The sequence below is a fragment of the Hippocampus bargibanti genome, linkage group LG03 (genome assembly GCF_051943395.1).
Source record: "Hippocampus bargibanti isolate YZ-2025 linkage group LG03, ASM5194339v1, whole genome shotgun sequence".
In the NCBI taxonomy this organism is placed as follows: Eukaryota; Metazoa; Chordata; class Actinopteri; order Syngnathiformes; family Syngnathidae; genus Hippocampus; species Hippocampus bargibanti.
This window is the reverse complement of record NC_142736.1, coordinates 171,143-191,426: the sequence shown is the minus strand read 5'-3', so window position 1 is coordinate 191,426 and position 20,284 is coordinate 171,143. Positions and strand designations below refer to the sequence as shown.

Sequence of the window (20,284 nt, the reverse complement as noted above, 5' to 3'; positions counted from 1 at the left end):
GGTTCTTACCTGGGTTCGATCGAAACCTAGGGGTTTGTTCGGTGAGTCGGTCTCAGGGGTTCGGTGGATCCTCCGCCACAGAGGTCCACCCCTCAGTCTAGACTGCAGTTAGTAGCCACAGTCATTGGAGGAAGGAACAACATTAAGAACCACTGTATTAGAGGCTTTGGAGAGAAAGTCAGAGAGGCCAGACTGAGAAGGTTTGGACATGTCCAGAGGAGAGAGAGGGACTATATCGGGAGAAGGATGCTGAGCCTTCAACTGTCAGGCAGGAGAGGAAGACCGAAGAGGAGGTTTATGGATGTGGTCAATGAGGACATGAATGGCATGAGAGAAGAGGATGCACAAAAACCGGGATCGATGGAGGACATTGATTCGCTGTGGCGACCCCTGAAGGGAAAAGCCCAAAGGAAAAGAAGAAGGTCACAATGTTGCATGCAGATCCTGCGAAAGCTAACGGACCGTTCACCCATTGGGATTTAGTGTTCTGCATGCGGCGTAAACTGCGCAGGCACCAAATCCAGGGACCTGTGTTGGGACGACAATTTGCACACGACACGCATTCGCTTCGTGTCAAATGTTCAGAAACGATTTTGGCGTGCGGCGTTTGTGTTTGTGTGTGGCTCCGGGGGTCTCTGCGTGAGAGGAGTGGAACACCTGAACATCAATAACTGTCACGAGGGCCACCTGGGACCCCCACAGCCAGCTTGTACCGTGGGCACGCTGCCATCACCAGCACAGCTGCCACCGAGAGCCCGTGGGAAGTGGTTGGGGGAGGAGTTAAGAGTCCACGGTTGAACAGATACCGCATTGAAGAAGGTGATTGGACTTGTACATCTGGGACGGGGGGGGGGGCAGAAGCGATGAGACGGGAATGACGTCGAAGGAGGTTCCGCTCAGCGGTGCCTCTCCTTGTCAGTTGCGAGCTTCGCCTCTGGCTGCCACGCTCCAACGGTGGCTCAGACTTGCTCTATCCGATGACCTCCGTTAGCATTCACCATCAGACATGACATCATTCCTCTCAATATCCGTCCGGGGCTACCGAGACGAGCATGGAGGGAGTTCCGCACCTGAGCTAAACCGGAGCCACCAGGGAAATCCAAAACACTATCCTAGACCACTGTCACGCAGATTTGAAGTGATTACAGAGGCCATCTATTAGCGATGTAGGCTCTAGGCAATGTCAGGTTAGCTCCTTCCTCCTTGACAGCCTCAACCTCACACACATTGACGGGTTATTATTGATTCACGATAAATAAAATAAAAATCACAAAAGGTGTTGACTGAAGTCAAAATGCCAACAAAGGAAAAAACTGTGGACAAAAAGGAGTGGATGATTGCTGTGCTGGAGTTATAGCATAGCACAAAAGACCCCAAAAATTTGGTTACATTTGATTTTATCAAGTGGTTAGTAAATGGCTAGCTAACTACCTATTAGCTGTCTAGCTAGCTGGCTGCCTATCTAGCCTATCGAGCTATCTATCTATTAGCTGACTAGTTATCTAGCTAGCTAGCTATCTGGCTGGCTATCTATTAGCTATATATTAGATGGCTAGCTAGCTTTCTATCCATTTGAGTTATTCTGGATTGAGTGAACGCTGGTGTGTGTGGCTGCCGCTGCTCACCCACAGAAATACTCATCCTGTGATTGTAAAGTGACGTTGAGAGTTTTGAAAGGCGCCAAGAAATGAAATGTATTATTATTATTATGACTATGATTATAAAACGATCTGGATCCAGGTACATTTTTTGATGTCGATTTTATCTACAGTGGGAGTTCATTCATCCCAAACAAACCAAAATCATTTATTTTCCAGCAGATTTCAAATGTAATTTAGTTTGTCATTTCGCATTTTCTCTCAATCGTACAGGATTGGTCCATCGATGAAACGGTTTCTTCAGCCGTCATCTGTACTTCTTTAAAGGTGTCGGACGTTTGGCTCCTCATCCGAAAAGCATCGTCAGCGAACTAAAGTCTTGCTGGTAGCCCTGCTACCAGCAATCTAAATTAAACCTCAACTCGTGCTTGCAAGAAACTTCTTAGATCATTGTCACATAGGCTTAGTCATGCTGATGAGATGAAACCAGGGGCCAATGAGGCAATCAGGGCCAGTCATAGTACATAATCAGACAATTTTAGTTCGCTGACGAAGCTTGTCGGATGAGGAGCGAAACGTCCGACACCTTCAAAGAAGTACAGATGACGGCTGAAGAAACCTTTTCATCCAATTTCGACACTGAATCACCTTTGTACGAAACAACCAGTTCAGAGGTCATGACAGAGTAAATTCAGCATGAAAATCAGGGTTGAAAAATGAGAGGGAAATTTGGAAAGAAAACCAAAAACCAAATTAGCCAATTTGATTGACTACAAACCGAATCAATCGCGATCAAAAAGCATATTGCAGCTCATCTGGCCCAACCAAAAGAATTTCCATCAGCCAAATGCAGCTTGGCCCAGCACCAATTAGCTCATCAAGCTTTTAATTACTCGGCTAATTGCATACGGGCAGCGTGAAGGGCAACCTGGGAATGGGGCAGAGGGTTCTCGTGAGGACCCGTCTTGACAAATGTGACAAAGCAGATTTTTTTTTGGTCCCACCAGCAGCATCAAATGCGTCACTTGACATCTTGACGAGTGACAACTGAAGGCTGAGAATACAGCATGAGGAGATGCTAAACGCTACGCACGCACACGCGTGTCCTGTGTATGATGCCGTGGCGGGCCCTGCATGTCACTCCTAGGCCTTCAGTCGTGCTATGTCTGAATCAATCAGTCTGCTGTGATCTTACTACACGTCCACTAGAGGGTAAAACTTGAGAAATACTGTCATTAAACGGAATTTTTACTATCAACGTGTGGATTCATGCTAACCTCATTGCAAAATTTCAATATTATTTTGCTAGCTTCGAGCTGTACAACCCAAATGATATCCATCTCTTCTTGAAAATGGCTTTAACAGTAAATCTGCAACCAAATACATTTCTTCTCCTCCAGCCAAAAACGCTATTAAATCAACACAATATATCGCTGCAGATACAGTGCGCTAGCCCTGGCCAGTATGCTCTTATCAGCGGCTAGTGATGCTAAGATTGGCTCGTGATGAGCCAATCATGTGACTAGCCAATCATAGTTTGTGCAAACTATGATCTGACTAAAAATATACTATAAAACGTTTTTCTGATGTCAGTTAGGAAACAAAACGGTGTCGGTTGTCCTTTAACCGCGCAACCGACCGCCCAAGCCCCAAAACACACACATCCGAGACCACGTGGCAGCTCACATGAGAAACAGTTTGATTTTCCCAGACTCTAATCTCCCGCTACATACGACATGCTACATATTTTAGTGCGCGGAGTGGCTAGGTCGTCTGTCTTTCGCCACTCCGATCAGATGTTCTCCCTCAATTTCTTCCAGGAGCATTGTTTGAGGAGGTGTATCCAGGAAACAGTGGCCGGTGCTCACTTCCTGTGTGACAGGTGCGCGATGGACGCCCGACAGCTGCTATCCTGCCCTTTCTCCCCCTCCTGGTCTCGCTAGCTCTCCATCCCTCTCTCCTGCTCCTTCTCTTTCCAGCCAGCTGCAACCGAGCGCGACACTGTTTGCCCTGACGTCCTAATGGCCGCCTGCCGATTTATCGAGTACAATGAATAATGATCCAAATATCAGATCGAAAAATACTTTGACGGTCAAAAAACAAAAAAAAAAAAACAGAAAAACAGATTGGTGGAATTCCGCCACGCCCGTCTGACGGCGTTAACTAACTGACTATCTGGCTAGCTAGCTATTAGCTATAGAGCTGTCTGGGTGGCTAGCTATCTGACAAGCTCTCTATTGGCTATTTATTAGCTATCTACTAGCTGGCTAGCCAGCTCTCTGTGTAGTTAATAGTGACATTCAGTGTATTAGCTATCTAGCTGGCTATCTATTAGTTATGGAGCTATCTAGGTGGCTATCTGTTGGCTATCTAATAGCTGGCTATTTAGGTTTCTCTCTATTATTGCCACACTCTAAACGAAGACTCTTGTAATAATAATAATAATAATCGATGAAAAGGTTTCTTCAGCCGTCATCTGTACTTTATCAACATGGCAGGGATAATACTAATGGGCCTCAATCGGCAGTACAGATGCACCTAAAAGCTAGCCACCACTCATTTGACGACAATGAGGTTAAAATCTTAGCAAAAGAACATAGATGGTTTGAAAGGGGAGCAAAAGAAGCGATTTTCATAAAACAGCTAAATCCTTCACTATACCGATATGGTGGTGTGAGGTGCAATTTGGATCGTTCGTACAACAGCCTGCTCAGGCATCATAGGATTAGTCATGCTGATGAGGTGATACCAGTGCAAATAGGGCAATCAGGCCAGTCGTTAGTCAGGACAATAGAAGTAATCAGTGGAGTGGCAGGGAGTAGTCCTCTGCTCCCCCCAACCTGAGAATAGGGACCTATCACCCTGAGAGTGCGGGGGGTCCTCTTGCCATACATACACCTCAAGAGGTGTACGGTATTCAAAGCGTGCGAGGAGAGGCGTGAGAGTCAGAGGAAGGAAGGCTGGAGCCGAGATTAAGGTCTCCTCGCCGCTAACACAAACGCCATTCAGCAGCTCGGCTCGTCTTGTTTTCGAGGTGATAACGATGGCCTCCGTGACGTCACGGAGGGAACGCCCCTGACCGAGAAAACCACACACAATGCATTTTGGGTACTTTTTTTCATCTGAAAACACCGTGTTGATGGCGAAATTTGAAGCAAAACGACATCAATAACGCCATGGCGAATCGTCGTGTGTCGCAGCCAATTGCGCTAACACGCATAAAGAAGGTGCAAGTTGACACAAATCCCCAGCGGACAAATGCGCCCATTTCCAACCGAGCTTGTGCGCCATCTTGTGCATTTTCTGGGCGCGACATTGGAGTCCAGACGGCTCGAAATTAATACGTCCGTAGGCGTCGGTGGTCCTTTGATCATCCGGGCCCGGGTTCTTTCCCGCGTGTTTACTCGCCGTCGGAGACGAAGGCCACGAGGAAGGGGAGGGCTAGCCTCATATGGAGACGTGGCGGCACGCTGATATGAACGTCGCCACGCCGTTCATCTGGCTGGATTAAAAGAGGGCTAGCGTCGATTAGCCCGGCTGTTTCCTGTGTCCAACTCTGATCTGAGCGCACTTCCAGCCGTGCGCTCCCACGAAGCGTCGCAGATAGGCGGCGGGCAGGGGCGGCCAGACGACGGGGGACGCCGAAGAGGGTCGCCAGGAGGTCAAAGGTTTCTGTCCACGCCGGGAAGTCCAAGGTGAAGAGGGAAAGCCGGGAAGCAGAGGGGGCACAAGACAAGGAAGGGAGGAGGCGGAAATGTTTTGCCTTCAATTCAGACCGCAATTTCATTTATATGAGCTCTATTTATGCCTCGGCTGGAAACGTGATCTTGTTTTTCAAAGTGCAATTTCACCACGTGGCTCGTGTCGGGGTAATTCCTGGGGGAGGGGGGGGATCAAACGGCAATCCAAGAAATAATCACAAGAGGTTTTTCCCGCATGGTAATTAGAGGGTTTCACCTTCTCAGCACGCACGGAAACTCAAAATGAGGCACCTTCTAATTGCAGTGGATGTAAAACAGTGTTGTGAAATGGGTCCGGAGTGTCGGATGTTTTTGCTCGGGATCTCAGCAAGTACAGTGAGTGATACCTCAGCTTACGAACTTAACTGGTTCCCAGAAAGTGTGTATGAAGGCGAAAAGTTTGTCTGCCAAACATTTATTTCCCATAAGAAACCATTAAAAATGAGAAGAATCCCTTCCCAGGTCCCCACAAAACATCATTTTCAACCAAATAAGCCTTAAAACTACACAAAATAGACCTTCTTTTATGGATAATAAATGTGCTATCGGATTGTCGTTAAAGAAATAAACTGTACTATATAATAAAGTCATTTATCTTCCAATGACTGTCCCTACTGCAGTCTAGACTGAGGGATGGACCTCTGTGGCGGAGGATCCACCGAACCCCTGAGAGCGACTCAACGAACCCTTAGGGTTCGATCAAACTCAGGTTAAGAACCACTGCACTAGCCTGTGGTGGGGTCTTTTTAGGTGTCATAAGAGCAAAAGTACTCAGTAGCTCAATAACAAACCACGTCTGCACTCAAAGGGCTGAGAAAAACGAGTCCGCCAGCCACCGTGGCGCTGTTCGACCGTGTGGTTTGGTGTTCATCCGCCGAAAACTGGTGCGCCAGTCACCGTGGCGCTCCGTGTGGTTTGGTTCCCTTGCCGAACACTAGTTTGTATGCCAAGATTATATTCTCTATGAATTTTATGTTCATAAGGCGAAAAGTTCATTAGCTAAAGCGTTCATAAGCCGAGGTATCACGGTTTACTTGGAAGGAAGGGTGGCGAATGGAGAAAAAGTGCTATTTTACACACAGGCCCATTTGGGGTTTCACTTGGCCTCCGCCCTTCTAGCTCTGCTCCCACGCCGTGGCGTCAGCGGGGCCAGCTGTCCGCAGAGTGCGTTTCTCATTCCGTCAGATGTCGGGAAGCAGTTCAAGTTCTCCGCTCTATTCTTTGACATTCCCCAGCTCCCGAGAGAGGATGGCCAGCCTTGTCGCACTAATGTCAAACACATGTGGAGCGCAGACGTGCTTCGGATAGAACCGAGCAAGCGGCGACGGAGGTTAGGAGGAGAGTTGCTGAGAATCGCCTGCCGTCTCCGAGTGTCTGCCATGTCGGAACGGCTCCCGCTGGCAAACCACAGCGAAAGTGACGCGTCCCCACAAAGCTCCATGTTTGATTCAATCAGTGTGAATTTCAAAAAACGTAACGTGGGTCTGGAGAAAGCGTACGACAGGGTGCCCAGAGAAGAGCCGTGCTATTGCATCAGGAAGCCTGGAGTGACAGAAAAGTATGACAGAGCGGTCGGCGCAAGACATGTATCATGACTGTAAGACAGTCGTGAGTTGTGCTGTCGGTGTGACGGAGGTATTTCAAGGTGGAGGTGGGACTCCACCGGGGTCAGCTCTGAGCCCCTTCTTATTCGCAATGGTGATGGACAGGCCGACAGACGATGTTAGACTAGAATCTCCTTGGTCCATGATGTTTGCAGATGACAGATCAGTCGCAGCAAGACGGAATATATTTCTGTGAATGAGAGGGATCCAAAATCAAAAGTGATGCTACAGGGAGAAGAGATAAAGAAGGTGGAAGATTTTAAGTACGTGGGGTCAACTGTCCAGAGCAATGGAGAGTGTGGAAAAGAGGTGAAGAAGCGTGTCCAGACAGGCAGGAAGGGCTGCAGAAAAATGTCAGGTGTGATGTGTGATGTCAGGCTTTCAGCTAGGATGAAAGGAAAGGTGGTGAGACCAGCCGTGACGTTTGGTCTGGAGACAGTGCCACTGAAGCCACTGAAGAAAAGACAGGAAGCAGAGCTGGAGGTAGCAGAGATGAAGATGTTGAGCTTTTCTTTGGGAGTGACCAGGTTGGATAGGATCAGGAATGAGTACATATTAGACAACGGGCCAGACAACTCATATTAGAGTCGCCAAGAGAGTTATATCTACTATATCTGGAGAAGGATGCTGAGCCTTGAACTGCCAGGCAGGAGAGCGAGAGGAAGACCCAAGAGGAGGTTTATGGATGTTGTTAAAGAGGACATGATAGCTGGTGTGAGAGAAGAGGATGCACAAAACTGGGATCGATGGAGGACATTGATTCGCTGTGGCGACCCCTGAAGGGAAAAGCCCAAAGGAAAAGAAGAAGTAACGCGTCCCCACAAAGCTCGATGTTGGATTCAATCAGTGTGAATTTGAAAAAACCTAACGCGTCCCCACCAAGATTGATGTTGGATTCCCTAACCATAAACCCTAACACTGACCCTAACCCTAAACCCTAAACCCTAACCTCAGTTTGAGGAGAGGGTGACAAAGTAATGACAGTTTGTCCAAATGCAAAATATTACAATCATTTCCATCCGCACTGGATGAATGCTTATATTCAGGGGACACCTCCAGAAACAAAGGCAATGACTCTGCGGGTGTCATGAGACTTTCTCTCTGAGTTTCAATATTTACTGCGCGACGATATCTTATACTTCATGATAGCCAAACTGGATAAGCCTTTGTCGACGGCGCAGGGTGTGTTGTTGTTTTTAGCTAACACAAGCTCCAAATAAACGTAGCGGCTGTGTTTGCAGCTGTCCGACAGGAATGCAAAGTTGAAGAAACCCCAAATGCCTTCCAACTTATCAGTTTCCGTTTCTGATGTTTACCAGAATGTACGCTTCTTGACTGAGAGAGTACTGCGCTTTCACGTATCCTCTTTTCTTTTATTCTTCCTTCACGACGACTCTTATTGTATGCACAATACGTGCTCGAGAGCTCGCCGCGGCAAGAAGTTGTTTATTTCTTTCATTTTCACGGCGGAGACCTGCAGGTGATTTGCGATAGCTTCTCCGGGTGACAAAGGCACTGCCCTTTGGAATAATAATAGCAGCGTATATTTCAAGTACAGTGACGCCTCGGCTTACAAACGCTTTAGATCGCAAACTTTTCGCCTCACGAACATTAAATTCGCAAGCATATAGTCTTGACACACGAACTAGTTTTCGGCGGAGGGACCAAACCACACAGCGCCAGGGTGGCTGGCGGACTAGTTTTGCACACCCCCTTCCTTTGATTGCAGACGTGGATGGGGAGCGAAACGTCCGACACCTTCAAAGAAGTACAGATGACGGCTGAAGAAACCGTTTTAGGTTTAGGTGATATTTACCCCAGAGAGGCATTCAGGGGTACGTTTGTGAGGTCAGGGATGGCTCAAAAGCTCAAAGCACGGACACGAGCCGGATGTCTTTGGCTTGTTTATCTCGTCTCGTCTGTGGCGGCCCAGGTGTCTTTTGTTGCGTTGACCACGTGAGCGACTCGCGGCGAGCACGTCGGGAGCGCACGCCCACCTGAGGCCATCTGCTCAGCTCATTAATTAGGAGGCAGGCGGCTTCACCTGCACTGCCCGCATTTTAATCACAATAATTAGCGCACGGCACACTTTCGCCACCCCACGCGCGGGTACCAGAAATCCCAGTTTGATTTGACTGCGGCGAATGACCGACGGTGAGGACAAATGTGTCTTGTAAAACGGGGGTGTCAAAGTCAATTTTTGCCGCGGGCCACATTGTAATTCTGTCTTTCCTCTCGAGGGCCGTTATGAATTTGGGGAAGCCATTAGAATGTTTCATCCCCTCCACATATTACATCGAGAGCGCACAACAAATGAATGAAAAGCTAGTTTTCAAATTTGAAGTCAAGAACAATGACTTTTGTTGCGTTTTAGTTTGGACACTTTGAAAATTTCGCTTCGGACATTAGCAAGCATCACGTCACTTTGCAGACTTGATTTGCTCTCGCGGGCCGAACGAAAATGATGTGTCGGGCCAGATTTGGCCCCCGGACCTTGACTTTGACACCATGTTACATCTAGAGCGCACAAGAAATGAAGGAATAACTAGTTTTCAAATCTGAAGTCAAGAATAATGCCCGTTATTGTTGTTTACGTACGACAAGTTGACATTTTGGTTCGGACTTTAGCAAGCATCATGGAATTTCACAAGTTCAATTTGCTTTCGCGGGCCGAAAAAAAGGATTTGGCGGGCCGGATTTGGCCCTCGGGCCTTCGTTGACTTTGACTCCCGTGTCGTAAAACATCAGCCGACGTCCCCTGCCGGAGTTATCGGCAAGCGTGCGGTAAACGGGCGGCGAATAACCACTCACGCCGGGATGCTAACGAACGGCGGCGGGCCTTTTAAAAGCGCTACTTCATGACTTCATGACGACGGGGGGGACATCCGTCTCCCGAGGGACGGTCCGCTTTCCTGCTCGCTGATGGACTTACCCTCCGCGGCGGAGCAGGGCGTCCGCACTGCGGTTTCAACCCTGCCTGCTGTAACCTCAAATCCATTGTTGGAGTCTATTATGGGCTGTTCAATTATTCAGATGATATTTACGGAAGGGAAAAAAAAAATCTCCTTGTTGCTTTAGCGTTGCACTCAGCGGCGGAAGGGAGCGCTGTGAGGGTGTTCAAGAACTTTGGCTGACGTGCGATCGTCAGCGTCTCTTCGGAAAAGAGCTTCGGCGGCGTGATGGAAAGCGCTCGTCTCCTCCATTTTGAGGCCAAGCGGGACAAAAGAGGACAAATAAGTGCGCGGGAGGTGTCACGCGCGTCCACACGCTTCACTACGCCAACAATGTCGCCATTTATCCAGCCATCACCTCCATCACCAGTTGGGGTCATCACTTTGTTTCAGCATCACTTTCATGTTCAAGTGCAGACTCTCTCTCTCGTTCTCTCTCTCTCTCCCTCTCCCATTTGCTCGCTTGTTCTCTCTCTTGCTTGCTTTTTTCCCCTTTTTCTCTCGTTCTCTCTCTCTTTTTCTTTCTCTCGCTCTTGTTCTCTCTCATTCTTTCTCATTCTCACTGTTTTTCTTTCTCTCTCTCTCTCTCTCTCTCTCTCTCTCTCTCTCTCTCTCTCTCTCTCTCTCTCTCTCTCTCTCTCTCTCTCTCTCTCTCCCCATTTCTCTCTCTCTCTTTCTCACATGCTCTCTCTCACACATGTTCTCTCTCTCTCTCTCCCTCTCCCATTTGCTCGCTCTCTCTCTCTCTCTCTCTCTCTCTCTCTCTCTCTCTCTCTCTCTCTCTCTCTCTCTCTCTCTCTCTCTCTCTCTCTCTCTCTCTCTCTCTCTCTCAGTCTCCCTCTTTCCCTGTCATGCCCACTTTTATTCCCTGCAATAAATGTAAACTCCAACAGAAGTTCACGAGCTCATAAATACATTAAAACAAGTGTAAAGCATGTCGGCAGCTCATGATACTATTAAGACCCCGCCACAGCCTTCATGCAGCGCACCCCCACATTGGTTAGTTTTCCTTCCAAGACGTATCTGGACATGCGTTATCTCACGTTATCTAACGAGATATAATAGTTGACTTGGGATCAAATCATGTTGACATTGAAAAACCACACCACAGACAGACACACACGCACGCGCACACGCACACACACACACACACACACACACACACACACACACACACACACACACACACACACACACACACACACACACACACACACACACAGGTCACTCGGGTTGTTGCCTCTAGTACACAAAGTTGAACAATGATGAATGATGAATATGGAGTGTGCAAATTGAGCAATTCCAGCAGGGTGAGTTAGCCCTTCTTTGATGGAACAAACAAACAAACAAATAAATAAATAAATACAACAAAAAAAAAAAATAAAAATAAATAAATAAATAAACGAATAAATACTTAAATAAACACACACACAAAAATAAAACACAAATATAAATAAATACGTATATGAATAAATAAATAAAAAGCGAATAAATAAACAAAACAAATAATTACAAAAACAATAAAAAATATATAAATAAAAAGCGAATAAATTAATAAATACACCAAAAATAAACACAAAAAGACAAATGAATAAATGAATAGATAAATAAGACACAAATAAAAATAAATACATAAATAAATAAACCACAAATATAAATAAATGCGTATAAATAAAGGGACACTTATATGAATAAATAAATACATGAATAATTAAATAAAACAAATAAATAAATTACTTAAAAAAGCACAGAAAAACAAAAAACAATAAATAAATAAACACAACACAAATAAAAATAAATAAAAATTCATAAACAAATAAAGAAATAAATAAACAAATAAAAAGCAAATAAATAAATGCAACACAAATAAACATAAAAAAACAATACATAAATAACACACAAATAAAAAACAAATAAAATAAATAAATAAAAAATAAAAGTACATAAATAAATAACAAGCACAAATAAGACAACTTTCAATCTTTCACTCGCACACAAATGTTTTGTTTTGTTTTTGTTGGCTTTGCAAGATGTCACTTGATACATGCTGGGGGGGGTCAACGTCGATTTACTCACTGAAGGTGGAGGTCAAATGGAGGTTGGCGAAGAGGCGATAATCCAGTTTTGGAGAAGAGCTTTTATATCGCCTCAATCCTCATTCTTTCAAGGGTACGCGGGACGGAGGGGGTCGGGGTCGGGGTCCCGGGGCGGTCCCGGGGGGCATACGGCCACTGCAGATAGAACGGGGACAATCTTCAAGAGGTTTAAACATCAACTTTTCCTTTGGGGTGGGGTCGGCGGGGGCTTCGGAATGGACTCTTGGGATTCCAACTTGAGGTATTTCGTCTCTGGATGACACCAGCCACAAAAATCAACTCAACAAAAATAGATACAGAGAAAATGGTCTTTGGTTTAGTCACATGTGAAATGTCACAAAATGGCCATTTAAATCCGCTTTCTTGCCGATGGTCACTATTTGGAAAGATGAATCAGAATCAGAATCAGATGGAGGTTTAAATTTAAATTTAAAAAAAAAGGCAATTTTGACTACAAAACAAAACAAAGCAAAGTCATCCGGTAAAGTTGTCCAATCCCGGTGACCGCCACGTCCAAAGTGCAAAAACAACAAGATGCGGATCCTCGAGTCTGCAGCGTCCGCGTCCGTCCGTCCGTCCGTCCGTCGGTATCCTTGCGTGACTTTAAAAAGCTTCCTCTCCTTTGCTTCCCGCGCGCGTGTTTGAGTCCCAAAAACGAGCGGGAAGAATAATTCCTCAGGTTTTTTGGACTGCTTGATGGGTTTGTGTGCGTTGTTGTATCATGTGAAGAAAGGAAATCATAACGCGCTCCACCTTCTTCTTCTTCTTCTTCTTCTTCTTCTTGTTGTTGTTGTCCACCTCCGCCGACTGGACTGTCAACAAGGCTTTGAGGCTTGACTTTGGGAACACGTGCTGCTTTCTTGGGTGCGGAAATCAAGCTTGCTCAAGGCTCGCCGCCCTCCCCAAAGCCCCCCCAAAAAAAGAGAGCCAAAAGCTCCTTGGTGTTTCTCGTTTGTCCTCCGTCATGAATGGAAGCTGGCGAGCCCACTGCGCGCACCCACCAACCGCGGCTCCCTCGCCTCGTCCTCCGCCTCGCTTGCTCTTTTTTCTCTCTCTCTCTTTCTCTGGATCTCCCCCACCCTCCGGCTCTCGAGCTCTCTCTCTTCCACCTCTCTGTCTGTCACGTCTCTCTCCCTCTTTCTCTGTCTCTCCCCTTCTCGAGCTCCCTCTCTCTGTCTTTCTCTCTATCCCAGTGTCTCTCTTCTCTCTCGCTGTCCCTCTATATCTCTATCTCTCCCCTTTACCCTCTCTCTCTCTCCTCCTCTCTCTGTCTCTCTCTCTCTGCTTCTCTGTAGCCTTCTGTATGGATTTAAACACCATCTGGAGCTCTCTCTCTCTCTCTCGCTCTCTCTCAATCTCTCTCTCTCTCTCACGCGCACGCGCGCACGCACGCACGCACACACACACACACACGTACACACACACACACACACGCACACACCCACCAATGTAACTGACGAGGTGACAATCGCTGTCAAAAAAGACGTTTAATTGTAAGACAGCCGCATTTAAAAATGCCATTGCGGCCCGTGTCCTTGTTTCCTTCTTCTTCCAATTGTAAAGTGACCAGCGACTTGGTGAATGTTTTGTCAGTTCCCTCGCCGGCCAGTACGTGCCGCTGTTTCCCCACATCAAGACGACCAAGGAGGGTGCTAAGCTAGCGGCTCATTTAGACGCATTTCATTCAAACGCGTGTTTTCCTCGATTTGACGTCCCAAATGAAACGAAAAAAATAAAATATACAATGAAATATAGAATTGGATATTCATTTTTCCCAAGTTGTGACTCTATACCAAGAGCAAAGCCATCCGCCAACTCATTTAGTGTTTATTTAGTGTTTATTTTCTTATCTGTTTTTTTTTTTAAATTGATCTGTTTATTTATTATACATCCTTGATTTAATGGAGATATTCCAGGCACATGAAAAATTGCATGTCTTTTTTTCAGGGATTTTGTGCATGAGTGGATGTATCCGGAAGACGAATAATTCAGGAGGGCGATGGTATCAATTTAGCATTTAGTATGAGTAGTTATTGATTTATTCATCTAGCTATCCAGCTATCTGGCAGGCTATCTCACTAGCTAGCTATTCGCTATCCGTTTGCTATCTAGCTCCCTGGCCGGCTATCTATTAGCTATATGGGTATCTAGCTGGCTGGCTAGCTAGCTATTGGTTATCTATTGGCTAGCTTTCTATCTATTTGAGTTACTTTCGGGTTGAGTAAACAGTGGCGCGTGTGGCTGCCGCTGCTCACCCTCAGAAAAACCTATCCTGGGACTGTAAAGTGACCTTGAGAGTTTTGAAAGGTGCTTATAAATGAAATGTATTATTATTATTATTATTATTATTATTATTATTATTCAAAGTAATGTATTGTTGTATGTTTTTTTGGAGTTGCTCTATCAGATAAATGGACGTAGAAGAGATTATTAAACGCTGGCTCCTCCTTTATTCCATCGAAGCTTTTATGCTCGCATCCATTTTCCATTTTATTGTTACTCTTTATTGGCCGTCTTTGTTGCCCGCTTTAATTAGCGCCCAATAATATCTCACAATCTATTTTCTCTTTAGGTTGTCTTTACACCACCGCTGTCTATTTATTATTGTGTTGTTTTTTTTCTCTTTCTTTGAATTTACTGCTTAACCTTCAATTTGAAAAGCAGCCGCATCTGCGCCGACGTTGCTCTCCAGTCCTTTGTTTTCTTATCTCGGATGCTTTGGCAATCAAGCGCTACAAGGGAGTCGTAACTCGAAAAGCACTCGCTGGATGTTCACGTCAATTAGCAGTCACGAACCACACGGCGCCGCGTCAGGATAACAATCTTCGTTCTGTCACGATTGCTAAATGAAGGAGCATCGTAGGTATTTTCTTTTAGCATTGAGATGATTTCATTTAAAGGACAACCGACACCATTTTTTGTTTCCTCACTGACATCAGAAAAACGCATAAGCCAGGACGCGTTATTTCCCGTCCATGTCACCATGTATGAAGTTACACGTTACGCCTTTTTCCGTAGCCTATCAGAAAACAAAATACAGTGATAGCTGGGTTTACGAACCCCTTGGCTTACGAACTTTTCGGTTTACCAACGTAACATTTTTACCTTGGCATACAAACTATTTTTCGTGATAAACACGGACGGAGCTGCCACAATGAGTGATGCGTCGTTTGCGAACTAGCCTGTTCTCCTAACAAGAAAATGCCAGCCGGCTTGTTTTGGTCCTCTATTGCCCGCCCCCAGTCTTCGGTTAAAGCCATGTGATTGGTCAAGAACGCAGTAGTGAGGGGAGGTGCTATCATCATTAAAGAGACAGGCAAACGACAGAGTGAGAATATGGAGAGAAAACAGTGACATTTGGACTCGTTTCAGAAAACTTTGAGAGTTCAAAGGCAGAGTGGAGACTGCAAGGTTAAAATTGCCATCAATCAGGCTCCGCAAATAACCCGCACAAGCCATCTGTACACTTGAAGCAAAAAGCTATCAACCCAGCTAAACAGAATACATCCTGAACTTAATACACAATGTATTAAGTTCATCCTTTCAACTTGATATCTAATTTCTTTCCTTACAGACAGCGTATTGTAGGTGTTTCAGATTCCTGACATGTTTGGGCGTATACTTGCGCCTTGGTCAGAGTGTTACGGATGTTGTTGTGACGCGCCTTTTTCAGCCACAACAACATCCGTGACACTGTGATACGCCCAAACATGTCAGCTAATTGACCACCAACAAGAAAAGAATGTGTTTACAATTGATGAGGAACAAGGTAAAATGATCGCAGAGAAAGCACCTACAAGGGATCTTTGCTCAAGATGGTGAAATATACAGTACAGTTCATAATACCATCGCACATTTATTACACATAAAATAAGGTATATTTTGTGTAGTTTTAAGCCTTAGAAAATTAGAACGTAGAAAACAATGTTTTATGGGGACCTGGGAACGGATTATTCTCATTGGAATGGTTTCCTATGGGAAAAGATTTTTTGGGATAGACACTTCCACACTGTGTCTGGGAACCAATGAAGTTGGTAAGCCAAGGTATGACTGTATGAAGTTTCAGTGGCAATGTATCATTTCAGACGATAGCCATAGCTGCTCCATCCCGCAGTGAGAATCCTCCACCTGTCCGCTTGAGACGCACCCGCGTTGGCCCACACAAAGTGTGATGACGGGGGACAGTCGACAATGCTGACACGCTGGTGACCCCTCCCTTGCGTGCGTCTACACAACAAAACGAAGCAGCTTGTAAAGTGCACACACAGACAGCTGCAGTGGCCCAACTCGAGTCTCAGCAGACGACGACGACGACGCGGCCAGCCACGCAAATGTGCCACTCTGGCCGCTCTGACCAAAAGCGTCGCTTCCACCTGGAGCTCAATGGACCACGTTCATTTTGGATGACTTGAAGTCCGGCGACCAGAAGCACAATGCGAGAGGAAGACGCTCGCCATCTTGCCTTGACAAACGGATATTTCCATGGGAAACCCAGATGTCAATAGCATACAACAAAAACAGGAAGGCTTGCCGTGCCAAATTATATATATATATATATTTATGTACGTATATATTTTATGTACGTTATCTTCATGGAATTGATCAACCTTTTTTTGTGGGGGACAGGGGGAGGGGTCATTTGTCACTCATAAATTCCTCTCATGGGCGCACCCAAACTCATTTAAAAGACAACCGACACCATTATTTTTTGTTTGCGAACTGACATCAGACAAATGTTTGATAGCACCTAAAATAGGCAAACACATGCAGCCTGATATTTTTGGTCACCAACACAAATGACTTCAAGTGTCGAAAAACTACTTCAAATTGAACCCGGAAGTGGGCAGATTCCCAAAGTCCCGCCTCCTTGTTGGTGACGTCACGCCAGGATACTCCTTCACAAACTGCCAAAACAATGGCTTCAGATTGGGAGAAGAGGCTTTCTTGTGACTCATCCAGTTATAAATATGATTCACATGCGTCGTTTTGAAGAGGAAAGCATCAATATTTGCAATCGATTCAAGAAGTCCTTCAATATCAATTGGAGCCGTCTGGACTCCGATGTAGCGCCCAGAAAATGCACAAAATGGCGCACAAGCTCGGTTGGAAATGGGCTGATTTGTCCGCTAGGAATTTGTGTCAACTTTCACCTTCTTTATGCGTGTTACTGCAATTGGCTGCGACACACAACGATTCACCATGGTGTTATTGATGTCGTTTTCCATCTAATTTTGCCATTAACACAGTGTTTTCAGAGGAAACAAAGTAGCCAAAATGCATTGCGTGTGGCTCTGTCGGTCAGGGGCGTTCCCTCCGTGACGTCACGGAGGGCATCGTCAACAACTCAAAAACAAGACTTCCTGAATATTCAGCGTGAGTCTTCAAAGGTCAAATCTTTGTCAAATATGCTCAGTAGAAGTCATTTGACAAATTATGGATGCAACTTGTCGGTTGTCTTTTAAATTCCGTCTCCTCATCATTCCGCGCAAAGTTGCTAGCGGTGGTCAGCCGTGTTTTGTTTGCTGCTATCCGGATTTTGTTTTCTGATAGGCTACGGAAAAAGGCGTAAGGTGTCTGTGTGGTCGTGAGTGACACAAAGGTCGGCGATTGGGGGGGGTTGCATCGAGAGAAAAGAATCGCTGTCAAGGTGACAGCTCCGAGACAGACAGGAAGCTATTCTCCTGGTGGAAGGACGTCAGTCAGCCTGTCAGCCAGCCTCCCCCGACAGCCTCTCATTCCTCTTAATTTGGCCTTTTGTTGAGCGGTCACTGGCTAAGCGCCGCCACTCCATGTGGTCGCTGTGATAAACGGCACAATGAAACGCACGCGGATCTCCATGAACTCGGGGACATCACACGGCGGCTGCAAGTCTCTTTTGAGGGCGCTAATAGCAAAACTGGGAAGGGGGGTGGGGGTGAAATCTGCTTTGTCTCGCCCTATCTGACGCCGCAAATGGAGGCGCTCTATTCTGTTGTGTCTCTATTCTGTATTGACGGCATCTCCTGGATGCTTGAGCGCTTTCTGATATGCTAACGTTAGCGTACGGGCTTTGTGTCGTAGCTACGGTAATAGCAAGTGTGTGTAAAAGCAAAGTTTGCAGCGCTCACACATTGTAAATCCTTGCTTGGAATGGCGGTCATAGGCAAGAGTGTTGAAAGGAGATAAGACCCTGAAACTGACTGAAAGGGAACCTTGGAAGCATTGTATTCCCGCGCTGCTCTCACGTACGCCACCCCCCCCCCCCATCGTATCCTCTGCTCTCATCCGCTTTCAGCATGCTCTGCACTCTCACCGAGCGCCCATTCGAGATACCAATGCGCAGGTGAGCTCCAGCGTAGGATACAAAAAAATATAATATATATAAAAATAATATATATGTTTTTAAAGCAACCCACTTGATCGAAAGGGTGCAGCAAGAATTGGATTTGTGTGAAGGAATTTCCACGGGAGTCATCCGCATTCCTCGTGGAATCACTTTTTCGCATTTAAGATTGCCGTTCTTCATCCATATTTTTTTCTTTATTATCATGTTCGTGTGTATGTGTGTCTGTACTGTATGTATGTACGTCTGTCTGTACGTACGTACATATGTATGGATGGATGTATGTATTAATTAATGTATGTATTATTAGTTAATTTACCAATTTATTAATATATTCATTTATTACTTTATTAATGTATTTATTTGTGTGTTTATTTCTTTATTGTGTAGTTATTTATTGCATATTTAGTTTTTATTCATGTAGTTATTTTTGTATTTATTTTATTTTTTAATTTCTTAAATTATCTATTTATTGTGTATTGCTTTATTTATTTAGATAGGAATGTATTTATTGTTTTCATTTTTTAAATTTCTTTAATTATCTATTATGCAATTATTTATGTTTTTATTTATGTGTTTGTATATTTATCTAGCTCTGTATTTCTTTCTTTCTTTTGCTGTTGTAAAAATTGCCTTTCTGGCACTTGCCACCCAAGAAACGAGTTCAAAGCGATGACGTCGCTTGCATTGGCAGTCCGAGTTCAAAAGTGAACACAAACAGAACACATCGGCAAACAGTTGCTCACTTTGTGGCGCTAAGTCCCATTGTTGCCTCGCATGTCAATCATTTTTCTTTTCAAGTGAAATTAAATCAGACAATACAAGTCGTTTACTCTTTGGTGCATAATAGTGTCAAGAAACAGAAGAGAAACGACGGAAAACAAACGCACAGCCTCTCCGATCGCTTCAAAGAGAATCTTTCTCACGTCTATTTACAGACAAAATGGAGTCGTAAAGCCTACGCATCTTAGTCCCCGCCGATCGACCAATCAATGGTTGATTTTGAAATTCCGCCGCACAAAGAAGCCACGGAGCTTTGTTTCATTCCAAGAAAGCATCCAAAGGATATTTGAAAACCGACAGACGCCTTGACTTTTCATGCGTTTTCATCGCTCGTCGTCTCACAGTGGATACATTGACATTTCACAGCAGCAAAGTGGTGAGAGGAAGAGGAAAGGAAAGGAAGAAGTGGAAAAACTCAATACAGGCGCTGCCGGAAAGGCAGCCACTCTCGCGGCGGCCATCTTGAAGTCAACAACAACAACAGCAACAAAATAAATAAATCATGCGTCACAACAACAAAAAAACGCACTGTGTTCTTTCAGAAGCAGAAATAGAAGAGCATCAAAGCATCCTTTTCACCAGTGGATCAGGGACATCATGGTGAAATGCTGGTACAAGCTAAATGTTGACAGCAAACATGAAGCTGTGACGAAAAGAGATTGTCTCCTGTCCCCGCGTACGTCAGAGAGCATATTGAAAGAAGCGCAATGTTTTTAGGTGAGGTGCTGCCGCCCGCTAGCTTGCGCGCAGACAGTTGCTGGTGTTGGCGCACGAGATAGCGAAATTGGGTGGGTGATGAGGCAGTGTATCAACTTGTGAACATCTGTTTGCCACACAAACTACAAAGCTGGTGCGGAGAAAATGAGAATAAATGGATAACTATTCTGTCTTCACACACACCTCACCTTTACTTTTACGCAACCCCACCACCACCACCATATACACCCTCCACTCTCCCACTCTGCCACCATTATCCCAATTGTTTAAAATTGCTGCTGTGAAAATTGTCGCTTGTCCACTTCACAACAAAGAAAGAAATAATTGGCGGCCCCCCAACCTCACTTTTCCACCCCAACTGAAAGGTTAAAATCAGCAAATGAAGTTGAAGCCAAAAACTTGCTTGCTCAGGAATAATGAAAACCATTTGAAGTCATTCCCTGTCAGACGATGTGCAAAAATGTGTCCACTCC

The 20,284-nt window shown here is 45.3% G+C and overlaps 1 protein-coding gene across 12 annotated transcripts in view; it reads right to left on the bottom strand.

Moving 5' to 3' along the window:
* Positions 1–20,284, bottom strand: part of cbfa2t3 (CBFA2/RUNX1 partner transcriptional co-repressor 3) — a 53,868-nt gene that overhangs the window by 29,666 nt on the left and 3,918 nt on the right. Inside the window, exon 1 of one of the 12 annotated variants that reach the window (XM_088991372.1) lies at positions 11,970–13,157. The exons of the other annotated variants lie outside the window; for them this stretch is intronic. The gene's annotated coding sequence lies outside the window, so the exon portion shown is untranslated. Of the gene's footprint in view, positions 1–11,969; positions 13,158–20,284 lie in introns of those variants that run through there. 12 annotated transcript variants of the gene reach the window in all.